This window comes from Mauremys reevesii, linkage group 1, assembly GCF_016161935.1.
Source record: "Mauremys reevesii isolate NIE-2019 linkage group 1, ASM1616193v1, whole genome shotgun sequence".
Lineage (NCBI taxonomy): Eukaryota > Metazoa > Chordata > Testudines > Geoemydidae > Mauremys > Mauremys reevesii.
Genome location: NC_052623.1, coordinates 289,656,366 through 289,683,837, shown reverse-complemented (window position 1 = coordinate 289,683,837; position 27,472 = coordinate 289,656,366). Strand labels below are relative to the sequence as shown.

At 39.7% G+C, this 27,472-nt stretch overlaps 1 protein-coding gene across 5 annotated transcripts in view; it reads left to right on the top strand.

The window, feature by feature from the left end:
- Positions 1-27,472, top strand: part of SYT1 (synaptotagmin 1) — a 510,654-nt gene that overhangs the window by 118,325 nt on the left and 364,857 nt on the right. For 3 of the 5 annotated variants that reach the window (XM_039507873.1, XM_039507853.1, XM_039507957.1), the window contains exon 2: positions 49-158. The exons of 1 other annotated variant lie outside the window; for it this stretch is intronic. The gene's annotated coding sequence lies outside the window, so the exon portion shown is untranslated. Of the gene's footprint in view, positions 1-48; positions 159-5,051; positions 5,153-27,472 lie in introns of all 5 variants that reach the window. One more of the 5 variants, XM_039507863.1, reaches the window with a different exon arrangement.

Here is a 27,472-nt window from a genome sequence, read left to right as displayed (position 1 = left end):
TGCCTGACAGTGTTCAAATGCAATCTCTCTCACTTTCTTTTTTTAAAGTGAAAAAGAAAAGGGAGCTTGAGCAGTGAAGAATTTAGAACCTGACTGGTACATACTTTACTCAAGATTTCCCTGTGAAAAGAAAACTGCATTGATGCCGATCATATAAGGTATTTTAAAAACACCAAAAAAAAATTGGTATCCTTGTGGATTTTGTATAGCTTGTGAAATGTTTTAGTGCAAGATACTTTTCTATAGAGAAAATTATTATTTTTTCTAAACATGGCTTTTTCTGATTTCAAGGGTATGTTAAATTAGTGGAGGCGCATTTTATGGCTCTTATGTTGCTATTTCAGATTGCAAGGATAAGCAAAAAAAAATCTGTCTGCATTTGCTGACTGTTCAAATATTTCTTGCATTCCTTTGCCTTCTTTCACTATCAACTTATGCTTCATCAAATTCAAAGTTGTCATGGTTCATTATCCATAGATGATCTTGAGCAGTCTTGCATCATAAAAAAAATATGCTGTGACATCTGCCTTTGAGCTTTTGTGCACCACTGTACATATCACTTCTAGGCAAGGTTATCTATCTTTGGTTTAACCTATGTTTAATATACAGTATTGATGGGTACAGCAGGATGTATCATTGTTTTACATATGTATGTCTCAATCCATGGAAACTGTATACATTACATTGTTATGAACAGTGTAGTTGTGTTTATAAAATGTCTGCTTTATTGTTTTAGCTAATGAGTTTCATCCAATTCAATTACTACACAGCTCAGAATCTTCATTAGCCAATCAAGTTGCTCCCTCAGTCTGTCATTTTGAGTTCTTTGTACTGAATGTAAGAGAGTGTTTTGAAGTTAGTTGTAATTGAATTATGAATAATGATCTTTTTATTCAGTCCCATGTTTTCTGAATATTCAGATTTTAGAAACCATAAATGAATTCCACAATCCTGACACTTTATATTATTAATATTGATTATATTCATAAAAGTTAATTATGTCCAGACACTCAGAATTATGTTTAATGAATTGAATTACCATAGAGGAAATAAAGATTCAAGTGGTTACTAGTTTAAAAAATACATTTTTTTAAAGAAAACTTATGTACTTAGATAATGGTAAATAAATGCCAGTTCACGCTCTTTTGTATCCTACAATTCACATGCTGAATGTCTTTGATAAGGGATGTTTTGAGGTTAAAATTTCTCTATGTACTTCTTTGCTGGAGTAATAGTTTAATTTTAATCAGAAGTTAACTTACTATTAAAACTGCATTCATTACTTCTGACTTCTTTATCTGAAAACAGATGCTTTCAGAAGTGATATTCACTACTAATTCTTTTAGCTTTGTTTCAATGCCTCTTGAATTAGTAAATGTTTGAAATAATATGAACTGAAATAATTGGCTTTATGTATCCAAGTGTAGTTTATTCTTAGTACACTAAACACAGGTACTTCTGCCTACTACAGCCCAGAGATCTAGAGACACTCGGGTGACATTTTCCCCTAGGAAGTCATAGCACAAGAGAAACATTAGATTCCCTATATTGTTACAAGCTTGATACAACTTTTGATTAAAATACCATAGTATGTGCCATTCCTTCTAACTGTTGAAAGGTATTTTCATAGTCTGAAGTTATTTTCAAGACTTTTGATGCATGTCACATATTATTCATACCACTTTTTTCTTGCTTACATTGTAAGGACTTCATTCCAATAGAGCTTCCGTGTGTGTGTGTGTGTGTTTCAGATGGATGTGAGGGAGAGCTTCTAGTATTTGAGATAATTCACAGGTCAAAAGACAGACAAAAACCTACAAAGCTGGGGAAATGCCAGGAGAGTACCCAATAAAAGTTCACAAAACAAGTGAAAGGCTAAATGTGAATGAAAGGCAATATGTCCTGCTCTGTCCCCTATGAAAATAATACACTTACAAAAGATTAGTATTATTTTTCTATTTGTAGAGGGGGGTCCCAGTGAAGCTAAGTCTTTCAGTCCATCTGTGACCTTAGCTCTGGCTCTTGTTTTGCCTACAGCCTGTTTTATTTTCAGTACAAAAAATTCAATACAACTTTTTGCAATTTGTAAGAAAGGGAAGGAGAGATGGAGGAGTAAGAATTTTTTTTTCCAATCTCCAACACTTTCTCCCACAGATACTGTTGAAAATGAATCTTGATTGCAGTAGGAGTGTGTTCATTAGGATGATAAATATTAATTTCCATCTCTGTTCGCAATCATGTGTGTCTCAGTCATGTGTAGCTTCTTCTGGGAATATGAATATGTGTCTGGGAGTTAAATAAGTCACCAATGTTTAAATCTGTTCTCGTAGATAACTCATTCTAATTGAAATGAGAACTGGCAAATGTTTGAGATCTGAGAGCTGAAGTTCCTATTTGAACTGTGGCTTCCAGGACTTGCACTCACATCTGACTGTGTTTGAACCTGAATTGCTACTAAACAGCTTACCCACATATACCTGTGATTCACAATAAGATACGTAACTAAGAACATGGACAAGAATTAGCCTATCCAAATCATGAAGAAATTCTGCTTAGAGCTTAATCCTGCAGTCAAATTTTTCACAGTTAAAACTCCTAGTAAAGCAGAGTTTTGCCTATGTAGGACTGCAGGATTGGGTCCTAAATAGGGTTGCCAGCTCTCGAAGATTGTCTTGTGGTCTCCAGGAATTACAGATTTATTTTTAATTAAAGATTATGATCATGGGATGAAACCTCCAGGAATATACCTATCCAATATTGGCAACCCTAGTCCTAAATATATATAGTGTTACTGTTTCATAAATATTGGGTCTGGTTCTGATGGGTTTTTTTTTTATTTTATTTTTATTTTTTTACTGCTGTAAGAACATTGATTTCAAGGAAGTTCGTCTGTCTTTATGCTTCTTATGAACTCAGAATCTGCCCCAACATTTATTTTAAGGAAATAATTTTATTTTCAGCAAAACTGTTTATGGTAGAAGTGGAGAGCCACTGATTTTTGTTGTTTGTTTGTTCATATCCAGTGTGGCTTGAATCTTGTGCTAGTAAAGAAAAGCAAACAGGCTAAATTCTGCCATGGTGCATCCTACTGACCATACTTCCTATCCATTCAGCCTTGCTGGCCTGATACAGATAAAGAATGCACAATGTACATAGTATGTGTGTGTTTATAATCACCTCTTAACTGTCATCATTCAAATTCTATGTTAATAATGCCACAAACACCACATTTATGGTCAACTTTCCAATGGCAACCACAGTATGTAATAACTGGTATTTATATAATATATGCCTATATATTATGGAAATGTATAGGGTTAAAGTGTTCTCAGCATTACTACTTCTGTTTGTTTCTGACATTGTGAGAGAGACAGAGAACCAAGCAAAGCAATTCATTGACTTTGACAACATGACCAACTGGTTTGAACAGTTTGTCCAAACAATTGGTTTCTTTTCTTTTCTTTTCTTCTTTTTTTTTAAGATGATATGATGTGAAATCTTTGTATTTTTGGAAGTACAACTGCTTATCTGTGCCTGACACCACATCACATCATTGAGAGGTCCAAAATTTTCAGTTCTTTCTTGGATTTAATTATCTAGCAGTTTTCAACAGTAGCCTGACTGCTACTGACATGTAGAATTTCAATTTGTTCAAATATCTTGTGTGTGTGTGTGCCTCCTTGATATTGGTAACAGTGGCTTCTGTTAGTGCTTATCTATTTTGATTTTTAAAATGGAATAAAGAGGGAAAATGCAAAGTAATAGCTACATGTTCTAGTTAGCAAGGCAGCGATCAAGGCTTTTTATCACACTAATATTTGGAAAAATACAGTATGCGTGTTGAATAGTTTTTCAGATATCTCAAGGAAACAGAGATTGCAAGGAACAGGTTTGGCATGGCAAATATGCCCACAAAGCAAAATAAATCATCATCCAAACAAGGAGTGATTGGTCTTGTGGGATTATTTGTTACATATTCCTGATAGCTTTCTGACATATTAATTATCATGTTTATCTCGCTTGCTACAGTTTTTTGATTCTATGGTGTACTTGTTGTCCAAACACAGCAGAGATGAGAAAAGAAGCCACTGTTAGTTTTTCAGTGTAACATGAACCAGTCAGAGTGGCCAGTCAAGGTAAAGAAAATTTGTGAAGAGAGGAACCCTGTATTCTTGTGTTTGCAAAATAAAATAGATTCTCTAAGTACTGAGCAGTTGGCAAAATGGAAGCAGAATTGAAAATATGGGTGAATTTGAATTCATCTGTAAAGGAAGTCATAAAATTCAGGAAGCGTGGATAATGTAGGTACAGGTCAAGTGTTATATTTTGCTCCCTTTTAAATGAGTGGAAACATTGAAGACCTGTATATTGAAAATACAAAATAAAACACAACTTGTGTTTATAAAATATTCTTGTGGCCCTGCCACACCCCATCCCAGAGAAGGGCAGTAGAGAGGTCCTCCAAGCTGCCTAGAGTTGCTGTGTGGAAGCATCCAACCATGGCCCAGCAGGTCAGTATAAGAACAGCTGCAGTATAAGAACAGCTGCAGGGCCAGAGTGAGTTCAGTTCCTTGCTAGAGCTGAAAGAGAGTGGATGGTGCTCCAGGCTGGCTGCTGGGACTCCATGAGGACAAGGTCCTGAGGTAAGGGTGAAGAGTGTGTGGGAGCCACAGGGAAATGGCCCAGGGAATTATAGCAGCAATTCAGTTTGTTTAAAGAGATGTTGTGAACAGCTGCTATCTATAGGGTCCCTCAGCTGGGACCCAGAGTAGAGGGTGGGCCCAGATTCCCCCCACCCACTCCCCAGCCACTGGGAAAGTGGCCTGGACTTTGAGGCACTCCAAAAAAGGGACTGAACTGTAGTGGGCCAGCTGAAGAGTTGGGGCCAGAAAGGCCCTGAGAGGGTGAAGACACTGCCTCCAGGGAAGGAGCCCTGGGGCACTGCTCTATTCTGGAGCAGGGACAAACTGAGAGAGACTTCACAGAGGGCACTGAGAGAGGCCCCTGTTGGACTTGTACCCCAAAAAGGGTTTGCGTTGCTTTTATCACAGGTGGACAGTGTATGCGACTTGGCCAGAGGGCTGAATCACTGAAGACCTGCCAAGAGAGAGAGTGCAGGCAAATGCTCTCGGCCAGGGGGCACTGTTGAGAGGTGAGTGCAACCCCATTACAATAAAAAATACAGTATGGTGGTGTTTAGTTGACATTTTGGGGGTGAAAATCAAACATAGTCTATAGAAATATGAAATGCTGGTATTTTCTAAGTTACAATTTACACAAAAGTTTAGCCTTAAAGAATAATAATTCTATTTTTATAGCTGTCACTTAGGAAACTATTTTGGGCAAAGCAAAACGTTCTTGATATACAGTGCCCTAACCGATGGACTGTTGGATACACGCAGGCTGTCAGTGCCTCTATGCTGTTTTTTGTGAATCCAGCCCTTTATTTCTTTGATTTTGTAATGCCCAAACCAAAACACTTTGTGTGACAGACTACATTATGTTCACCTTTTTTACAAAACTATGATAAATTTTGTATGAAGTATGCCTTCTGAGGTATCATTTTTAAAACTCATAATCTGCTAAGCATTATTGTCCTGGTAAAATGTGTGTGGCATCATTGTATGTAAAGTTTATAAGATTCTACTGTATAACATTGCTGTAACATGTTCCAAAGTTAGAAAAGCAGACCCAAACCAGTTCTTCAGAGTCAAAAAAACACACTGATGCCCTGGCCAGGTATTGGCATAATCAAATGGACTATCCAGAACTATCACCTGGCTAATGGCCATTCTTTGGCAGGAAGAAGGGTGTGAGTGAGAAATTTACATATTGGCAAAGACACAACTGGGGTTTTTCCATGTAAACAGACTATTGCCTGAGCCTCAGCTGGAGGTAATCCTCAAATTGGGAAGAGGGGTATAAGAATGAGAATCAGAGGCACCCAAATCACCTCTTCCCCATCTCTACTCACAACATCAACATCTTAAAGACAAAGGAAGCATTATTGAACTGTGGGGAAGTCCTGGCTGAAGCAATCCAGCCAGACTGCTGAAAGGATTGTGAGGAAAAACCTTTTGCTTTTAAGTACACTTAGCTTGATAAGTTAGATATTAGTTTGCCTCTTATATTTTTTTCCTTTGTGACCAATTCTGACTTTTATGCCTCATTACTTGTAGTCACTTAAAATATGTCTTTCTGTAGTTAATAAACTAGATTTATTGATTTTATCTAAACCAGTGTGTGTTTGGATTGAGGTGTTGGGAAGCTTCACTTGAGATAACAGGACTGTGCATATCAATTTCCATTAATGAAATATCAGACTTTCTATGAGCTTGTATTATGCAGGAGGGTGCTGGGCAGTATAAGATGAACATTTCTGGGGGACTCTCTGGGACTGGGAAGTTGCTGGTGTCGTACTATATATAATTCATGAGCAGCTAGCCAGAGCATTCATGTAATTCATCAAGGAATGATGTTGCATATACTGGCCAGGAGTGGTTGTTCTCATAGCAAAGTAGAGTAAAATGAATCCCAGCTTGGAGAATTGAGGGGACACAGCTGCTGAACAGTCCAGATTGTACGCTGAAGAATATCACACTTTCTTATACCCAAAATGAAACATTTCCAACTTTTTTGATTTGCTGACAATTCTGAAAAATTTTGGGTTTGGGTGGAACTAACATTATTTTTCACTTTTTTGGAACTGCCTGCTAACAAAAAAAAAAAGCTATTTGTAGAGATGTAGCTTCCATTTCCATGCTGGCCTCCATCCTGTCAATGTCAGGGATTGAACAGGAACTTCCCGAGTTAAACACATGAGTCTGTATAATTTGAGTTTAAGAGCCAAACTCCAAAATTATTAGCTGTAACACTCAAATATTCTCTTTGGATTGTGTATATAGGGGCATGTAACATGCACTGACCAGCAGGGGTGGACGATCGGTGTGTGTAGACAGAGGGTGGGAAGAAATCTTTCTTTATAATGTGAGCCAGGAGGTGGGACAGTTAGGTATATCTGATACGTTAGCTCTTGTAAGTAAGCTTTAAAATCTACTGGAACAGCACTTAAAAAAATAAATAAATAAAAAGAAAGGAGCAAGTGGAGACAGTACAGAGAGCTTCCATCACTTAACATCATTCCAGTTCTTTCTTTCTCAGAAACAGATGGCTGAAATGAAATGGGATTCTTTTCTATTTTATAAATCTTAGTACAGTATAAGGTAAAATTGTACTTTTGTACATTGAGGTTATAACACAGGTAGAGAACGTAGGTCTACCTTTCAGGGGCAGGAGAACATATGAAAGACAGCAGGTTGGCATCCTTAGTGTATGTGATTGGTTTTGGCAGGAGAGGTGCAGGTCATCTTACAGTATTTACTAAAAGACAGCTGTTATGATTTGTATTTGATGGTAGAACTCTTGTCCACATCAGTTAAGATGCACATGTACTGGAGAATATAACAAACACCTAAATAATGGACAAATTGTCTTTTGCACAAACTTGTAATAAAAGAAGCACAGCGTGTGAAATTTCATTCAACTGCAGCAAAATTGTACATATTTATGAACATAGGGGATGCTTGATACTACTTTGGTAAGCTCGGAAATACTTTATAAGTGAATAGTTGTGTACAGCACACTGTGACTTACACACATTTTTCCAGTATATTTCTGCACTGCTGTTCATTCTGCTTCCCTTTTTCACCAGCAACAAAATGGCTCCTTCTGTGTTAATACATTTTCCATGTTTGCTGCTGTAAGCAAGATATATTCTGGTCTTTCTATACTCCATGTTTTAAAATGTGCACTTTGTCCATTTATAAGCAGCACAGGACACTACCTAGCTTTAAAGTCTGGCATGAAGTACTGCATGGAAAATATCACATAATAATAGTGAGAGATGTATATGCAGCTTTATGTTTAGAATGCAGGCTCATCCATATGGCCACTCAGACGTGTTCTATCTTTAACAGCATAAGGAGGCTGGCTAGATGATTTTAAATGGCCAGACATTTTCCTCTGCTCGGTTTCTGTGATTCAGCTACTCCAATTATGAACCACTAGGTTTCTTTCTCTTTAATTATGAATAACACAAGGTAGCCAGTATTTAACCAGGGGTTGTTGGTTTTTAGTTTTGTTTTTTGTTTGTTTTGGGTTTTTTTTTTCGTCATTACTTCCATCCTCTTCTTCAGCCTGCCTATGTCACAGTTCACTTACTGCTTGAATACTGGAAGGTCTGGTGTTAGACATCACCACTAGGTCATTCTATTGTTATGGTTTGGTTAATGTTGGTTCCCTGGAATAAAAATACTTAACTGCCTTCAAGAACCAAAACATACTAGGACAAAAAACAAATGGGGAAGCAGTGAATGAAGACATGTAGGAGTGTTGGACAGACTGGTTTGAATAAAATAAGCACTGGTCCAAATCTTCACCTGTCCCTAAACCAAAATGTGAAGCAAATACTTTGAAGGTTTGAAAAAGTTCTTAACCTCATTTACTTGCCTGTTGCAGTGGATCTTTTGGGGGTAGGGGAGGGCTTCTCCTATCCCTAAAGAGATCTATTTCCTTCTCAGTGGGCTTGGTGTCAGCAAGACCCACCAATCCTTCTGGGACGCAGATAAAGTATTTTTAAATGCAAATGTACTGTATCACCAATCTTCTGTATAACTTGTGACCCATTGTGTTCCTCTGAGTTTGTAAAATCCCCAGAACAAGTATAAATCCCTATCCCAAGGTTAGCAGGAAGGGAAGGAGCTATCTAATGTGCTCTGGAATTTTACTATCCATCACGGCTTTCCAGGAAGTCCCAGAGTGCCTTTCCATTTTGAAATATAGTTCAATAGAACTGAGTTCCACATGGTGCCTACCTATTGCATCCAGGTGGGTTTGGGAAAGCTGTCTACCTCACTGTCCTCTAAAGAGGAAACCTGCTTCCTAGCAAGATGCAGTAACTCCTCACTTAATGTTGTAGTTATGTTCCTGAAAAATGTGACTTTAACTGAAACAATGTTAAGCAAATCCAATTTCCCCATAAGAATTAATGTAAATGAGGCGGTTAGGTTCTAGGGACATTTTTTTTCAAAAGACTATATTTTTTACACACACACACACACACACACACACACACAGTATAAGTTTTAAACAAATAATTTAATACTGGTACACAGTGATGATGATTGTGAAGCTTGGTTGAGGTGGAGGAGTCAGAGGATGGGATAGTTCCCTGGGAAAGCCTTACTGCTAAATGATGAACTAGCAATTGGCTGAGCCCTCAAGGGTTAACTCTCACACTCTACAAGGCAGCAAGAATGGAGGGAGGGGAGACAGCATCACAGACAGAGACACACACCGTATGTGAGAGAGAGAGATGCGTATTTCCCCTTTAAGTACGCTGACCCTACTCAAGTACACTGGCTTGTTAATTAGATCAGCTTGCTGAGACCGCAGTTGCTGCCAGCAAGCTCCCTTCGTCCTGAGCCCTGTCCTGTGTCTCCCCTGCTCTATGGAAGATGGGGTAAGTGGTGGGTGGGAGCAGGGAGAAGGGGGACACCCTGACAGCCCCCTCTTCCTCCCCTCCCACCCACACAGAAAGCAGTAGTCTCGGGGAGCAGAGGGCAGGAGCAGCACATGACAGTGGGGGGAGGGACAGCTGAACTGCCAGCAATTGATAGCCTGCTGGACAGCTGCTGCACAGGGAACTTAGGTGAGTGGGGAACTGATTGATAGGGGGGATGCCGGTCCAGCCTGGTTCCAAGCCCTCACCAGCTAGCTCCAATGGGCTACTCTTTCAGCAAGCACTGTACAAAGCAGGTGGCTGCCAAACACCGTTATATGCACAACTTTAAACGAGCATGTTCTCTAATTGATCACCAACATAACGAAACAACGTTAATCAGGACAACTTTAAGGGCTGGTCCACACTAAGAAGCGGGGTCGAATTAGGGTTCGCAAATTCAGCTATGTGAATAGCGTAGCTGAATTCGAAGTACCCTAGTTTGAACTACTCACCCGTCCAGACGCCGCGGAATCGAAGTCCGCGGCTCCAAGGTCGACTCCGCCACCGCCGTTTGCAGTGGTGGAGTACCGGAGTCGACCGCGGCGCTTCCGGAGTTCGAACTATCACGTCCAGATTAGACGCGATAGTTCGAACTCCGAGAAGTCGAACTCACCGCGTCGACCCGGCTGGTAAGTGTAGACTAGCCCTAAGTGAGGAGTTACTGTAGCATGGACCAGCTGAGCCACTCCTCTCAGCTAAAGTGGATCTGCTAGATGAAGGCTGGTTAGATGAGCGGGTATTTACTGGGGAGGGTGATGCTGGGAGCCTATGATTAGGACAGTTGAGAGAGATTTTGAATAAACATTTATAATTTCAAGTGCTTATCTAAATCCTTTGAGGTTTGTCCACCACTAATGTGTGTTATATGCTCCCACCACCCATAATATGATCTCTTGCAGGAGCATTTTGTTCAGTTAGTGACTCGGCCAGCCATGCCCTGATGACCAGTTAACGTGAGTGCAAAGATGCAGTAATGCACAACATTATGTCACTAAGATCAATTCAAAGTGCTTGACTTGTAATGTTACCACTTTACTTTCCTGCCATTGCTTTTGCAGCATGTTGAACATACTACTACCATTACCAGGGGAGAAAGGGCTTTTACAGCCTGCATGACCAGGAGGAATTCTTTTTGATGCAATTTTTGCCCCTTCTGACCCTCTGTAGCAAACAACCAAGAAAAAGCTTCAACTCTTGCTGTATTTAGCAGCTGCTGCTTGGCAAAGTGCCTCAGTCTTATCTGTGAAATTCTGCTGGGGCTATATGGATATTTTTAGCTTTGATTTCTGTCTTATGCAGAACATCATAAAGTAAAGACTTGTAACGGGTTGGCAGTGTTGGCCTAAACTACTCCACTCTCCGAACAGATGTTGCCGTTATGGGAGGAAGAGTTAAACTGGCTCTGAATTTCTGTGGCAGGTGACATATTTCCCTAACTGAATGTAAGAGAAGTGGGAGTAACTCTTAAGAGAGATGGAGGATCTAGGGTGGAGGAACTAGGCAGTCTTGGGATAGCAGTCTCTTGGAGCAGTCAATCCTGGGAAGAAGTCTGGAGTTGAACTTTATTTTAATTCCGTTTTTTTTGTTAGCAAAGCCAGACTCCAAGAAGAGGGTGAGGATTTTTTTTTCTACCCGATGTGCAGACTTAATTATAGAGCGGGTTCAGAAAGGCGCTGCTCAAACACTCCTGTTGACATTAGAGGTCATGTCACTCACGTTTAGGGAAGAATAGGGCCCTAACTCATTTAGGGTCTGCTCTCCCCTTGCATTCGTCTGTTCAAGTCCCATTGATGCTAATGGGACTTTTCAATATGTATTGACAGGAGAATTAGACTTCCTTTTTTCTTCTGTCACTTGGTATTTATATAGCTGGAGAGCTTGACTGCTTCACCGAGAAGACTGCTGTTTTGCCAATAGAACTAAGTTTAAAGGGAGGATCAGATGGCGATGACATAGGGGAGGCTGTTTTTCCTTTTTACTTCAGTGTTTTCCTACGTGTCTCTCTCCCTACAATTATCATTTTAACTCAGGCTTTTTCATACCCATCCTTTCCTTTGTTCTTGCCCATCACCTTGAAATTCTTCCTAGATACTAACTGTACTTCTGCTGATCCGCTGACTTCATTTTAACAAGGGTCTGTTCAGCCAGGACAGTGCTAGTGTTAATCAATTACCTGGCTAGGGCCAGCAACCCCTAACTGCCAGTTAAGAGGTGACTGCTAGATTGAACACATCTTTCCTTGAACACCTAATATCACATAGCAACACTGCAATATCAGTGCTAGCCTTGGGATTAGACATAGATTAAAATTATGTAACCCTTCTGCCATGGCTGTCAGCAGTGAAACAGGCTGTGTTCAAATATCTAGGGGTTCCTCTTGAAATTTACAAATACCACTGGCGCAAATCCCAACCCAGAAACCTGGGAGAAACTAAATACCTTCCCTGGCCAGCCTTAACAAACACTGCTTCCTCTCTTGCAAGCACAATCTGTGTACAACACAAAGAACTTTATTAAGGGGGAAACGACAAGAGCATTAATTTGGGGAAACAAAAACCAATAACTTTAAAGTATGTTTGTACAAATTGTAAGTAAAATGCCCACCTTGGGCAGTAGTTCTTTGTGTCGGTCTCTTGGCCTGCTGGTTTCAACCTTGGATTGACAAACAGTCCTGGTTTGTTGTCAGTGGTTAATGAAGTCCCAGAGCCCAGCACTCGGGCAGGTCCATCTCAGGCCCCTGCAGGGGGGAAGAAGGTCTGCCTGGCTTCCATGAAGAGACACTGTCTCTGCCTGTAGCCATGATGCCATCTCTGTGCTGTGCTGTTGCCTCTAGCTGCACAGCTGTCTTATGTGCTGTCGCTCCTAACTGCCTCTGTATCACTGTCACTGCACCACTGTCTCCATGCCATCTCTCACCTCTAGTCACAATTCCAGATCTAGGTCTTCCAGCTCCTAGCTCAGCTATAGTGATCACAGCTCTTAGGGGTGCTGGTAGATGCTGGATCCAGCTCCTTGCCCATGGTCATTCAGCTCTGTCATTGTACCTGGAGACAGTTCAGTAGTACTGTATGCAGGACAGTTGAGTAGAGCCTTTGCTACTAGGGATTCACTCCTCCCTACAAAGTAGGAGTCTGTTTTTCTAATTTCCATTACCCAGCAGTTTTGGTTAGGGCATATCTTCACTCTGGTCATATCAAGTACAGTTGTATTGCCCTTTTGTCACATAATAATATTATTATTATTTATTTGTATTACTGTAGCATCTAGGAATTCCAGTCATGGATCAGGACCCCATTTTTATGAATTTTAACCAAAATGCCCTCACTGGGAGGGAGAGTAACAAACATGCAAATAAGGCTTGCTCATTCTAGCTCACCAATAGAACACCAATAGAAGGCAGCAGAGAGCTCATTCCCTGGAGCTGCCAAACTGCCAGAGGTTTCCATATATTATCCTGCTGCTACTGTTGCTCTGTTTTAAAGAGTTGTGTTCTTTAATGATTTCAGATAATTAAAAGTGACAATGAAGCTATTGACAAGCTTTGTGCTAAATTTCACTTCCCCAACCAGTTAGTCCATTCTGTGAATCATAATACTTATCATAAACTGTGTATGTGACGTAGATGTGTGCGGGTCTATCTGTATGTGGAGAGAGACAGAGAACACGCACAAGCAAGGCACTAGAGCTTTACAATTACATTTATCCTGTGGGAAAGTAGTTTCTGTATTTTTGGAATGGAGAGGATGGTTATTTTTATTTTAAAGAACTTCAGCGTTCAGTGTCTTGCAGAACATCCTCTGCAGGAACTGTGAAATCTTGAGGTTCAGAGCTCTGTGTGTGTGTGTGTGTGTGAGATATTTATATAGTTATTCAAATGTATGCTCCATAAGAGTGCCCATGCCTAGCTCAGACCGCCCTTCACAAATACCTCCTCTGACCACATCTTAAAAATACAGATCATGGCAAGTGCCGACAGATAATAGTACCCTGGCAGCAACATAAATATAACAAAAGCTTAATAAATCCATCAACAAAACCACAGCCAAAGTCTCCCTCCATTCTTTGCATGATTTATATGGCTTTAAAACAGCAGTCTGTAACTGTCTACCGTGACGCAAACTTGCTCTGCAGAAAGACAAAAGAATCTTGGACTTCTATGCACCGAGTAAGGGATAGCAATACTAAAGGTCAAACATCATGTCAGCTGCACTTTCAGACTCTGATTGTATTAATCAAAAGTAACATAATAAGCAGTCTAATATTGCATTCTTCATCCCTGTATGCTGTAGCATCATTGCAGATCTTTAACTATTTTATGCAAAACTGACCCAAGAATCAAACAATACAACAACCTATCTGTTGAGAAAGAAAAGACTTAAGTACTGAATAACGGCTACCTTGTGGTGCTTAAATACATAGGAAGTAAAATGTTTGCTGCAGCATCTTGTTATGTTACAAATCATAGCTTTTCTTTTCACATTTTACATGGATTTTCTTGTAAAACCAATAAATTGGACAAAGCAAGATACAGCATATTGCAGCATACTTTTTGTCATAAAATGTCTAATCTCATAAAAGTGAGAGACTACTGGCACAGGCTAAGGCCAGGAATCATGTAGCTAACTGCTATATGAGTTTCCTCACACCGTTCTGCCAACTTTGAGCTCAGTTCATACTGGTAAAACTGCTATTTCAATCCTAACCACTCTTGGGCAGAAACTCAGCCACACTAAACTAGCCAAAGGGTTTGAATTGTGGACATATATGTACTAGTTACCAAAATCATTTTTACTTTTTACCAAGCTCTAGTGTTGTGCCAGGTCTTGAGAAAGGACCGTGCCTTGCAGTACATGTCCTTTTTATACCAAACTTATAGTTTTATATTGTATAACTACAGACCCAGGGGTCTGTAGTGGGACCAGTACTGTTCAACATATTCATAAATGATCTGGAAAAAGGGGTAAACAGTAAGCTGGCAAAACTACTCAAAATAGTTAAGGCCAAAGCACACTGCGAAGAATTGCAAAGGGACCTCACAAAACTGGGTGACTGGGCAACAAAAGGGCAGATGAAATTCAATGTTGATTAAATGCAAAGTAAAGCACATTGGAAAACATAATCCCAACTGTACATATAAAATGATGGAAAGAGATCTTGGAGTCATTGTGGATAGCTTTCTTGACAGCTGCTGCACATTGAGTGGATGTTTTCAGAGAACTAACAATGTTGGGAATCATTAGGAAAATGATAGATAAGACAGAAAATATCATATTACCTCTATATAAATCCATGGTACACCCACATCTTGAATACTGCTTGCAGATCTCGTCATTTCATCTCAAACACGATATATTGGAATTGGAAAAGGTTCAGAAAAGGGCAACAAAAATTATTAGTGATATGGAACAGCTCCCGTATGAGGAGAGATTAATAAGACTGGGACCTTTCAGCCTGGAAAAATGACGACTAAGGGGGAATATGATGGAGGTCTATAAAATCATGATTGGTATGGAGAAAGTAAATAAGAAAGTGTTGTTTACTCCTTCTCATAACAGAAAAACCAGGGGTCACCCAATGAAATTAATAGGCAGCAGGTTTAAAACAAGCAAAAGTAAGTATTTCTTCACACAACATACAGTCAACCATCTTAATCCTGGATTAAGATGCTATTCAACATGAGAGAATGGAAGAATCTACCCCATAAGGTCCTAGTCTTAAAAATCCTTAAACAATTAGTTCTCGTCAGCAGCTAACGAACTCACTCACTCATAGGCGAGGAGTAGAAATAAATCTGAAGGTAATTAATGTTACAGCATAGTGTTCATTAACTTGAGCAAGAGGTGATTTTGAGGGAAATGTTGCTATCATCTAATGTGTTTAAATAAGCAATCTTACCTTTTACTGGAGGCTGAATAACCATCTGTCTTGGATGGTTTAGACCCAACAAATCCTGCATCTTGGCATGGGATTAGACTAGATGACCCTTGAGGTCCCATCTAACCCTGTGATTCTATACCAAGCAAGTGATGGGCAGAGATCTGAGAGTTCCCATGAGACAATAGGTGGGAGGTAACTCATTTTTCCCTAACAGATACACAATTTACTATGCAAGATTTATAACTGTAATAAGAAATGTTGTGTGTCAGGTATGTGAATCACAGAAGCTGAGAAATTTAAAGACACATTTTGAAAGGGTGTGCTTGTATTTCTTTATTTGTTTTGTGCTAGAGGCCTCTATAGGGGTTCAGGCCTGATTATGCTAGGCACTAAACACACACATAATGGAAAAGACAGTCCCCACCTCAGAGACCTATTTATTTAGCACTAATTTGTTTGTGCTCACTGAATTCAATACTGCAGCAGCTCTCCTCTGTACTGCCCATTAGTTGTGTATAAACATCATTCAGATGTGGAATATTACATCTATAAAAATGTTGATCTTTCAATAGGGGTACTCTGCTTACACATGATGAAATACAAAGAATAATATGATGTGATGAGTGAACAAGTTTGGATAAAATAACTCACAACCTGATTCCTTGACCAAATCTTGCATTAAGTAATTTTTTGAGATTTAGGGGGTTAAAAGCATTTTTTTTTTTGCCAATACTTTTTAAATTAGCAATCTCATTTGATGATTAGCTTTGGCTGAGAAAGAAAGTTTTGAAGTTTCAAAATATTCTTAGAAAATCTGTTCTTAGGAAATTTCCAGTTCTCTTGACTTAAAGGTTAATATTCTGTAGCTTTGTTCAGCATCTCAACTTTCAGTGCTCATCCAAACAGAACCACTGACGTGTCTGAGCTTAACTTTTCACTAACACTGTGTGTTCACTTTGTCATACTGGGTGTGACTCTCCACTGCCTTAAACCTCACACCTGTGCAAAAACAGAGTGAAACACTTCCATTTGGATTTGCTAGTATTTTATATCTGCTTGCATAGTCATGTTCCCTTGGTCAAGGTACACAGCAATGAAGAATCAGTCCCTTTGTGTCTGGGTCAGTTTTGCATTATCCTGGATGGGCTAGGGATATAACAGTATGAAATATTCAACCAAAACCCCTTTTCTCAGGCTATGCAGGTGGTAGTTAAAGATCTCATGGCACGTTTCAAACACAATTGTCCTCAAGTGTCCCTTTGCAGTGTCCACCCCTTGTTCCACTGAACTCACTCAGATTCTCTACTCCCAAAGGAGTTGTACATATTAGCTTACTATTTTTAACCCAGGATCACCATTCCACTTAACACATAGCACTCAAATATATTTGAAGTGAAAACAAGAATAAATTTATTATCAAAGAACAGAGATTCAAATGATAGCACATAAGAATTTTGGAAATAAATGGTTACATATAAAACAAAATCATAACATGCTTTCTAGAGCCTAAACTTAACTCACAAGGCTTTCCCCTGTCTACTACAGCATAGCTTACCCCAAATTCTTTTCCCAGCATTTTTGCCCAGGATGGCTGAGATCTTTTTTTCATAAGATAAAGCCTGCTGGCAATTACCTTCTCAGACTAAAGGATACCTGGGGGTGGGTTCATCTACATCCCAGATATACCAGACCTTTCGATCTTCGCCTGAAGACAGGGTCACCCCACACTGTTAATTTTCTTTTGGAGTTCCCCATCCCCCTCAAGATCTTCATTAGCATTTGACTTGGTACGGTAATAGACTTCTGTTATAAGATACACACTACACAATGGTTAAGTAAGGAGATAAGCATCTCTCACCTCCCATCTGGAGAAGTTTGTCTCAAGGAATGCACACTCCCTTTAACTGCAAGGCCTTAAGAACATAATTTCCAATGTATCTTCCAATATACCAATGATTATGATGACCAGTGTGGTGTAGGCTTTCATTAGAGACCTTAAGTGACATTCTTTGGGAGACTAGAATATAGACACCAGACCCAGGGGATTCCTGTACCACTGATTTACCTCTGTGCCCTCTGCCAGTTGGCACAATGAGGGTCACAGGCAGGGCTGCTCAGAGGATTCCGGGGGCCTGGGGTCTTCGGCGGCGGGGGGCCCCCGCTTCGGCAGTAATTCGGTGGCGGGGGGTCTTTCCACTCTGGGACCCGCCACCGAAGTGCCCCGAAGACCTGCAGTGGGGGCCCCCCGCCGCCGAATTACTGCCGAAGCGGGATCCGCCGAAGTGCAGCCGGGTGTTCAGTGGTAGTTCAGCGGCGGGGGGGCCCGCAGCAGGTCTTCGGGGAACTTTGGCGGTGGGTCCCGGAGCGGAAGGGCCCCTTGCCACCGCCGAATTACCGCCGAACACCCAGCTGCACTTCGGTGGTGGGTCCTGCTTCGGCGGTAATTCCGTGGCGGGGGGTCCTTCCGGCCCGGAGCGGAAGAAGCTCTGGGGGCCCGGGCCCCGCGAGAGTTTTCCGGCGGCCCCGGAGCGAGTGAAGGACCCTGCTCCAGGGGCCGCAAAAAACTCTCGTGGGGGCGCCTGGGGCAAATTGCCCCACTTGCCCCCCTCTCAGGGTGGCCCTGGTCACAGGTGGGTTCCATTTTAATAGGTTTGCTTGCATGAGTCAGTACTATTCAGCTGGAGTAAGAGTTGAAGGAATGGGCTATCTGAAGTGGAGCAGGGATCTGAGCCGAGATTAAACCCTTGCTCACCACAGACTGAGCAGTGCCTCTACATCCAATCACAGCTTTCTGTACAACCAAATTCTGTCTTCTGTCAGTGACAAAGAATCATGGAGAAGAAGAATTCAATGACTGTGTGAAATGTGTGTCATTGTCTTCAGTGGAGAATATTTTAGTAATATTAAAAGGAGTAAAAAAATGTTTTGAATCATATGAAACTCAGAATCCTACAAAAAGTGGAAACTAGGTCAAATTACAAACACATAACACACGTATGTAGGGACAAAATTAGAAAGGCCAAGACACAAAATGAGATCAAACCAGCTAGAGACATAAAGGGTAACAAGACAACATTCAACAAATACATTAGAAGCAAGAGGAAGACCAAGGACCGAGTAGGCCCATTCCTCACAGAGGGGAGAAAAACAATAACAGAAAATATGGAAATGACAGAAGTGCTAAATGACTTGTTTCAGTTTTCATTGAAAAGATTAGTGGTGATTGGGCATCTAACATAGGATCAGATGCTAAAATAGGTAAAGAACAAGTTAAAAATTACTTAGATGTCTTAAAGTTAGCAGGGCCTGATGAAATACATCCTAGAATACTCAAGGAGGTGACTGAGGAGAGATCTGAGCCATTAGCAATTATCTTCGAAAAGTCATGGAAGACAGGAGAGATTCCAGAGGACTAGAAAAGGGCAAATATAGTGTCCATCTATTTTTTAAAAAAAGGGAAATAAGGACAACCTGGAGAATTACAGACCAGTCATCTTAACTTCAGTACCTGGAAAGACAATGGAGCAAATAATTAAGCAATCAATTTGCAAACACCTACAAGATAAGGTGATAAGTAACAGCATGGATTTGTCAAGAACAAATCAAGCCTTGTGGATCTTGACTTTAGAAAGGCTTTTGACACCGTCTCACATGAGCTTCTCCTAAACAAACTAGGAAAATACAACCTACTATAAGGTGGGTGCATAATTGATTGGAAAATCATTCCCAGAGAACAGTTATCAGTGGTTCACAGTCAAGCAGGGAAGAGCATATCAAGTGGGGTCCCATGGGGATCAGATCTGAGTCCAGTTCTATTCAATATCTTCATCAATGATTTAGATAATGGCATAGAGAATACACTTATAAAGTTTGTGGAAGATACCAAGCAAGGAGGGGTTGCAAGTGCTTTGGGGAATAGAATTAAAATTCAAAATGATCTGGATAAACTGAAGAAATAGTCTGAAGTAAATAGGATGAAATTCAATAAGGACAAATGCAAAGTACTCCACTTAGGAAGACACAGTCAGTTGCGCACATACAAAATGGGAAATGACTGTTTCCGAAGAAGTGGGTATTCACCCACGAAAGCTCATGCTGCAAAACTTCTGTTAGTCTATAAGGTGCCACAGGATTCTTTGCTGCTTGTTTAGGAAGGAGTACTGCAGAAAGGGATCTAGGGGTCAAGCTAAATATGAGTCAACGGCGTAACGCTGTTGCAAAAAAAAGCAAACATCGTTCCAGGATGTATTAGCAGGAGAGTTGTAACCCAGACACAACAAGTAATTGTTCTGCTCTACTCTGTACTGATTAGGCCCCAACTGGAGTATTGTGTCTAGCTCTGGGTGCCACATTTCAGGAAAATGACAAAAAATTATTAAAGTTCTAGAAAACACGACCTATGAGGGAAGATTAAAAAAATTGGCATGCATCCGATGAAGTGGGTATTCACCCACGAAAGCTCATACTCCAATACGTCTGTTAGTCTATAAGGTGCCACAGGATTCTTTGCTGCTTTCACAGATCCAGACTAACATGGCTACCTCTCTGATACTTAAAAAAAAATTGGGTTTGTCTGGAGAAGAAAAGACTGGGAGGGGACATGGTAACAATTTTCAAGTACATAAAAGGTTGTTACAAGGAGGAGGGAGAAAAATTGTTCTCCTTAACCTCTGAGGCAGACGTTCTCAAACTGGGGGTCGGGACGCCTCAAGGGGTTGTGAGGTTATTACATGGGGGGTCATGAGCTGTCAGCCTCCACTCCAAACCCTGCTTTGCCTCCAGCATTTATAATGGTGTTAAATATATAAAAAGTGTTTTAAATGTATAAGTGGGGGTCGCACTCAGAGGCTTGCTGTGTGAAAGGGGTCACCAGTACAAAAGTCTGAGAACCCCTGCTCTGAGGATAGGACAAGAAGCAATGGTCTTAAATTGCAGCAAGGGAGGTTTAGGTTGGACATTAGGAAAAACTTCCTAACTGTCAGAGTGGCTAAGCGCTGGAATAAATTGCCTAGGGAGGCTGTGGAATCTCTATCGCTGGAGATTTTTAAGAGCAAGTTAGACAAACACCTGTCAGGGATGGTCTAGATAATACTTAGTTCTGCCATGAGTGCAGGGGACTGGACTAGATGACCTCTTGAGGTCCCTTCCAGTCCTACGATTCTATGATTAAGGCAACAAAAGAATTTTTTTGGTTCTTTGTTGTGACTCTCAGTTCTTCATCTAGATGTTTCTTTCAGCTTTTGCTTTTTCTTTATTGTAGTAAATGCTAATTTTTTGGCAGTCTCTTCCTCCAATTCAGAAAGCCTGGGAATGTTTAATTTGCATGGATTAAGCGAATGATTAGATTAACAGAGGTTTGCTTTAGGTAATTTCAAGGTTTTGTAATTCTACTTTAAGTGCATCCTCTGCTTTAATTATTTGCATGATGAAAGAATTTAAATATTTAAAATCAAGGACCACAGGGCACATCAAAGAGTTTCTAAATCATTATTGAACAAAGTCTAGTATATACTGGATCTGTAATGCTACAAAAATGCCTAATTAAAATCACTTTACAATAAAGATTTTCAACACTAGATGCAAACTTTAGGAGAAATTGTATGGAAAAGGTAAGTTTAATAGCAGAATAAAATATGTCAGTGCGATCTCCCACGGGGATGGAGGGAATAGTAAATTAAAAGTCATCATGGCATGTGCTTTCTACTCATTCTTTATAATTTACATTCATTAATAACTTATTATGTCTTATAGCTGTGATTTTGGGAGAAGGAATAACAATATATTTCTAGCTTCAAGATGAAAGATTCAACATGCTACATCTAATCCTCCCTGACCAAATGCTTTTGATTTCTACTTTAAAAAAATGCTTTGAAAATATAAATATTTTCTGATCATCTCCTCTTCTCCTGGTTGGTTCTTCTGAAATGGTTTGGCTCTTGACCATCCATTTCAGTACCTAGGTGACTATGCTATAAATGGTCTGATGTTATATTTATTGAGTTGACCTGAACTCTTGCCTCCAGCTTATTCAATTTATATGCCATGTTAACTCTGGCTGTGCAACTAGTATGGCGTCACTTAAAACTAAAAAATTAACTTAATGATCATATTGTCTTTGCAACTAAATTGTTAACAATTCCTATATCATTTGCCCATACTTAGTTAGGCTGAGGGAAGGAATAACTGATTTTTAAAAAATCCTGTGTGAATAATGAATTATGGTCGGTCTCTCTCTCTCTCTCTCTCACACACACACACACACACACACACACACACACACACACACACACTCAGAGTGAGACGCATGGTAATATGTGGCAATACAGTATCATGATTTTATAAGCATGAATTTGCAGTGATCAAATTTACTAATGAGTAAGTTATGTAGGTCATTCCAGCTGAGTGTGCATCATTTTTTTTTATTCTGCAGCACATCACGTATTGTGTTTATATCATATATTTTAGAGAAGTTATATTAGAAAATTTGTTGAGTTTCAGTTTTTTGGATGGATGTAAAAGTATTATTTTTCATATCCTCTTAACTGTAAAGTCAGTTTGCTTTAGTTCCCATATACAGAAGGGAGAAATGCTATTACATTTTTAAAACCTCTTAAAGTGAACTTCAGTAACTATTTTATAAATCATGAATTCATTATTTTAAGGTCTGAGAGCTTGCAAGCTTCCATGAACCAAAATGTATGTTGTTTCTCACTGGTAAGTCTGGAATCTTAACTTGCCAGTGAACAGAATGTATTTGTAGGCAAAGCAAGTCACACTAGCAGACCATAAACTGTCACAGGTATAAACATGAATATTTCCAGTCCTTAATCTTAAACCAGAGTAACTTGCTTCTCTGTTTTCATCTGATCCGTATTTGGTGGCGGGCTGAAAGGGGGAAGGAGAAATAAATTTTGAAAGATTCTAAATAGCTTCTTAAATATTAGAATTTGATATGTTGGAATCGTAGAAGAAATAGAAGCAATTTTGATCATCTTCAGCTGCAAGGCATGTTAGCATATGCGAAGTATCAATAGTGATTAGAATATGAGAGAGTTCAAAGGTGCAGAATAACAGCAGTTTATTTCATGGTTCTACTGTTTATTCTATGGTTATAGTAATAATGGAATTTAATCCATGCTTATATTAACTGTATATGTGGTATAAATAAATGTGTGTGTAGTTTCAATATCTCAGTAAAGTGGGTCTGTATTGTTAGAGACATGAGGGGAAATTTTTCAAAAAGTACAAATGACATTTAGGCAATGGGAGTTGGGCACCTTTTGAAAATCTCCACCAGATTAATTTAAAAACTGAGATGCCGATCACTTAGGATCATTAATGAGCCAAAAGTGCTATTTGTAAGGGCTCTTTTTGTAAAGACACTAATTTAGATTATTATTTATAGTGTCCACCTATGCCTAAAATTTCCCCTGCAGTAATATGTGTATTTACACAGAATACAGCAACCTCTAGAGTGGGACAGAGTACGGTAGTTTCTCAACATTGTACAGGAACATCACAATTTAGGACAGGAAGTATAATTTTAAGCATTTGGAATTTTAGTGGCTTTAGACACATCCTTCTCTTGCAGAAACTGTGCAAGCTCTTTAAAAGTCATATTTGATCAGGATCTGAATTTTATTTGCCAGGACGGCAAATACAGAAAGGTTCATTTCATTTTATAATATGTACAGCTTTCTTATCTTCTGAGGCCTAATCCCCTAGCAACTAGTGCACTGGATGGGGATTCAGGAGACCTGGGGTTCTATTCCTTGCCTGGCGGTTGGGTGACCTTATACAAGTCACTTTGGCTTTCTCTGCCTCAGTTTCCCCCATCAGTAAAATGAGGATAACAATTCTGACCTCTTTTATAAAGCGCTTTGAGATCTACTGATGACAAGTGCTATATAGAGGTTTGATATTACCATAGTAGGGATAGTACAATAAAACTATAATTAATTTCATTTATTTATTTTGTTTCCTTAGAAAAGAGGTTTTTCTCTTTCATAGAGAAAGAGATTGAATCTTTATACCACTGTTATGTAGGATGTGCCCTTGAAGTCTGCTTTTACAAGGCTATGGACCAGTAAATCTTAATTAATGGCCAAATTCTATTTCAGTATATCTTAATTATTGGTCAAATTCACCTAGTTGAGGGTGCTCGGCACCTTACATTATCAGGCTCTATGTTTTTGTTTCTGCCTTCTAGTAAAAACATTGTAATCTTTTTGAAGTCAGATTGATTCTGCATACTACCAGGCAAGATTTGAATTATGACTCTGTAAATAGACTATTTTCCACTTTTAATGTAATTATGACAGACTCTTAAGACATCTGTTCATTGAAACAGCCTTAGCTATGAACTCAGTATGGTTTTAGAAAACAGTCCAGTGTGTGAGAGACTGAAGTCCAGAAGCTTTGTGAATCAAAGCTTGGGCCAAGATTTTCAGAAGTGTCAACTCATTTGGATTGGCTCATTTTTGGGTGCCCAACTGGAGATACCTAGATGAGGCCTCAAAATCAGGACCCTTTAAGTTGTCTCAAACTGGATACCAAAAAATGGAGGCACCCGCACATCACTAGTCTTTTCAAAATCTTTCAGTTTTTTTTTTCTTTTTTTCTCTTTGCTTTTGTACATAAGAACATAAGAACATAAGAAAGGCCGTACCGGGTCAGACCAAAGGTCCATCTAGCCCAGTATCTGTCTACCGACAGTGGCCAATGCCAGGTGCCCCTGAGGGAGTGAACCTAACAGGCAATGATCAAGTGATCTCTCTCCTGCCATCCATCTCCATCCTCTGACGAACAGAGGCTAGGGACACCATTCTTACCCATCCTGGCTAATAGCCATTTATGGACTTAGCCACCATGAATTTATCCAGTCCCCTTTTAAACATTGTTATAGTCCTAGCCTTCACAACCTCCTCAGGTAAGGAGTTCCACAAGTTGACTGTGCGCTGCGTGAAGAAGAACTTCCTTTTATTTGTTTTAAACCTGCTGCCTATTAATTTCATTTGGTGACCCCTAGTTCTTGTATTATGGGAATAAGTAAATAACTTTTCCTTATCCACTTTCTCAACATCACTCATGATTTTATATACCTCTATCATGTCCCCCCTTAGTCTTCTCTTTTCCAAACTGAAGAGTCCTAGCCTCTTTAATCTTTCCTCATATGGGACCCTCTCTAAACCCCTAATCATTTTAGTTGCTCTTTTCTGAACCTTTTCTAGTGCTAGAATATCTTTTTTGAGGTGAGGAGACCACATCTGTACACAGTATTCGAGATGTGGGCGTACCATGGACTTATACAAGGGCAATAATATATTCTCAGTCTTATTCTCTATCCCCTTTTTAATGATTCCTAACATCCTGTTTGCTTTTTTGACCACCTCTGCACACTGTGTGGACATCTTTAGAGAACTATCCACGATAACTCCAAGATCTTTTTCCTGACTCGTTGTAGCTAAATTAGCCCCCATCATGTTGTATGTATAGTTGGGGTTATTTTTTCCAATGTGCATTACTTTACATTTATCCACATTAAATTTCATTTGCCATTTTGTTGCCCAATCACTTAGTTTTGTGAGATCTTTTTGAAGTTCTTCACAATCTGCTTTGGTCTTAACTATCTTGAGTAGTTTAGTATCATCTGCAAACTTTGCCACATCACTGTTTATCCCTTTCTCCAGATCATTTATGAATAAATTGAATAGTATTGGTCCCAGGACTGACCCTTGTGGAACACCACTAGTCACCCCTCTCCATTCTGAGAATTTACCATTAATTCCTACCCTTTGTTCCCTGTCCTTTAACCAGTTCTCAATCCATGAAAGGACCTTTCCTTTTATCCCATGACAGCTTAATTTACGTAAGAGCCTTTGGTGAGGGACATCTAAGTACACTATGTCCACCGGATCCCCCTTGTCCACATGTTTGTTGACCCCTTCAAAGAATTCTAATAGATTAGTAAGACACGATTTCCCTTTACAGAAACCATGTTGACTATTGCTCAAGAGTTTGTTTTTCTATGTGTCTGACAATTTTATTCTTTACTATTGTTTCAACTAATTTGCCCGGTACCGACGTTAGACTTACCGGTCTGTAATTGCCGGGATCACCCCTAGAGCCCTTTTTAAATATTGGCGTTACATTAGCTAACTTCCAGTCATTGGGTACCGAAGCCGATTTAAAGGACAGGTTACAAACCTTAGTTAATAGTTCCGCAACTTCACATTTGAGTTCTTTCAGAACTCTTGGGTGAATGCCATCTGGTCCCGGTGACTTGTTAATGTTGAGTTTATCAATTAATTCCAAAACCTCCTCTAGTGACACTTCAATCTGTGACAGTTCCTCAGATTTGTCACCTACAAAAGCCCGCTCAGGTTTGGGAATCTCCCTAACATCCTCAGCCGTGAAGACTGAAGCAAAGAATCAATTTAGTTTCTCCGCAATGACTTTATCATCTTTAAGTGCTCCTTTTGTATTTTCATCGTCAAGGGGCCCCACTGGTTGTTTAGCAGGCTTCCTGCTTCTGATGTACTTAAAAAACATTTTGTTATTACCTTTGGAGTTTTTGGCTAGCCGTTCTTCAAACTCCTCTTTGGCTTTTCTTATTACACTCTTGCACTTAAGTTGGCAATGTTTGTGCTCCTTTCTATTTGCCTCACTAGGATTTGACTTCCATTTTTTAAAGGAAGTCTTTTTATCTCTCACTGCTTCTTTTACATGGTTGTTAAGCCACGGTGGCTCTTTTTTAGTTCTTTTACTGTTTTTCTTAATTTGGGGTATACATTGAAGTTGGGCCTCTATTATGGTGTCTTTAAAAAGGGCCCACGCAACTTGCAGGGATTTCACTTTAGTCACTGTACCTTGTAACTTTTGTCTAACTAACCCCCTCATTTTTGTGTAGTTCCCCCTTTTGAAATTAAAGGCCACAGTGTTGGGCAGTTGAGATGTTCTTCCCACCACAGGGTTGTTGAATGCTATTGTATTATGGTCACTATTTCCAAGCGGTCCTGCTATAGTTACCTCTTGGACCAACATCCTGGTGAATGTTTGGTTTGTTGATTTGTTGCTCTACCTTTCTTTGAGATGGGGGAAGGTTGGACCCATAAACCTTGTGGCCTTGTACCTTGGGTCTGGCCTAGTTCTAGTCAATGCAGGATAATGTGCAGTGCACAGATGGCTTTACTTTACAGACCTCTATTCTCAGTTCCTGTCCCTAATTTAGCACCCAGTGGATTTTAGAGCAGCCTGACTGCTGCTTTAACTTGTGTCTGGCTGCAGCAGTCTCTAAGGGGCCATCCCAGAGGCTGAAGATCACTGGAGCACAGCACTGCTCCAGCCACATCCTCTGACGCACTCCCTTTACCACCCAGAGATTCCTCTGTTCTGGACTGGAACAAGGCACCTACAATCAGAGCTAGATTCTGGCAATATATATTTCCCGCTTGATTAACATTAACATTTAAATAACTGCTGTCTCATTGACAAAGGTTAAAGGCACTTAAGTACATGCGTAGGAGCTTTGTTAAATAGGGACTTATGTTGAGAACAAGTGCACCTACAAAATGTCAACATCACCCAGAGTCTCCTTTTCAGGAAGTCCTCTGTTAGCACAAAAATGACTTTTTATAAGGCCCTCAAAGATCAGAATAGGGATAAAAATACTTTGTATTGGAAATGTAAGGGCCCAATTTTCTCTTGGTTTGGCTTCTCTGAAACAAATCTGCAGGGAGAACTTGGTGCTAAATATTGGCAGTACTTCTAGCATTCAGATCTTGTAAATGTTAAAGCTACTTTTTACACTTTCCATGACGATTTATCTGAAATGGCATGACTCCTGACAGTCTAGCTGTAAAAGAGTCATTCACTTTACTTTCAGCTCATTAGAAAGCAGTATATTTAAGGGTAGAAAAGAGTAGCAGTTAATTAAGACCTCTATAAAATAAAAACCCAATTTCTTTTAACATCCACTTTTGTGTGCCATAGAGTTTGAGTTAGTGGTGAACTGATTGAGCAGACGGAGCAGTA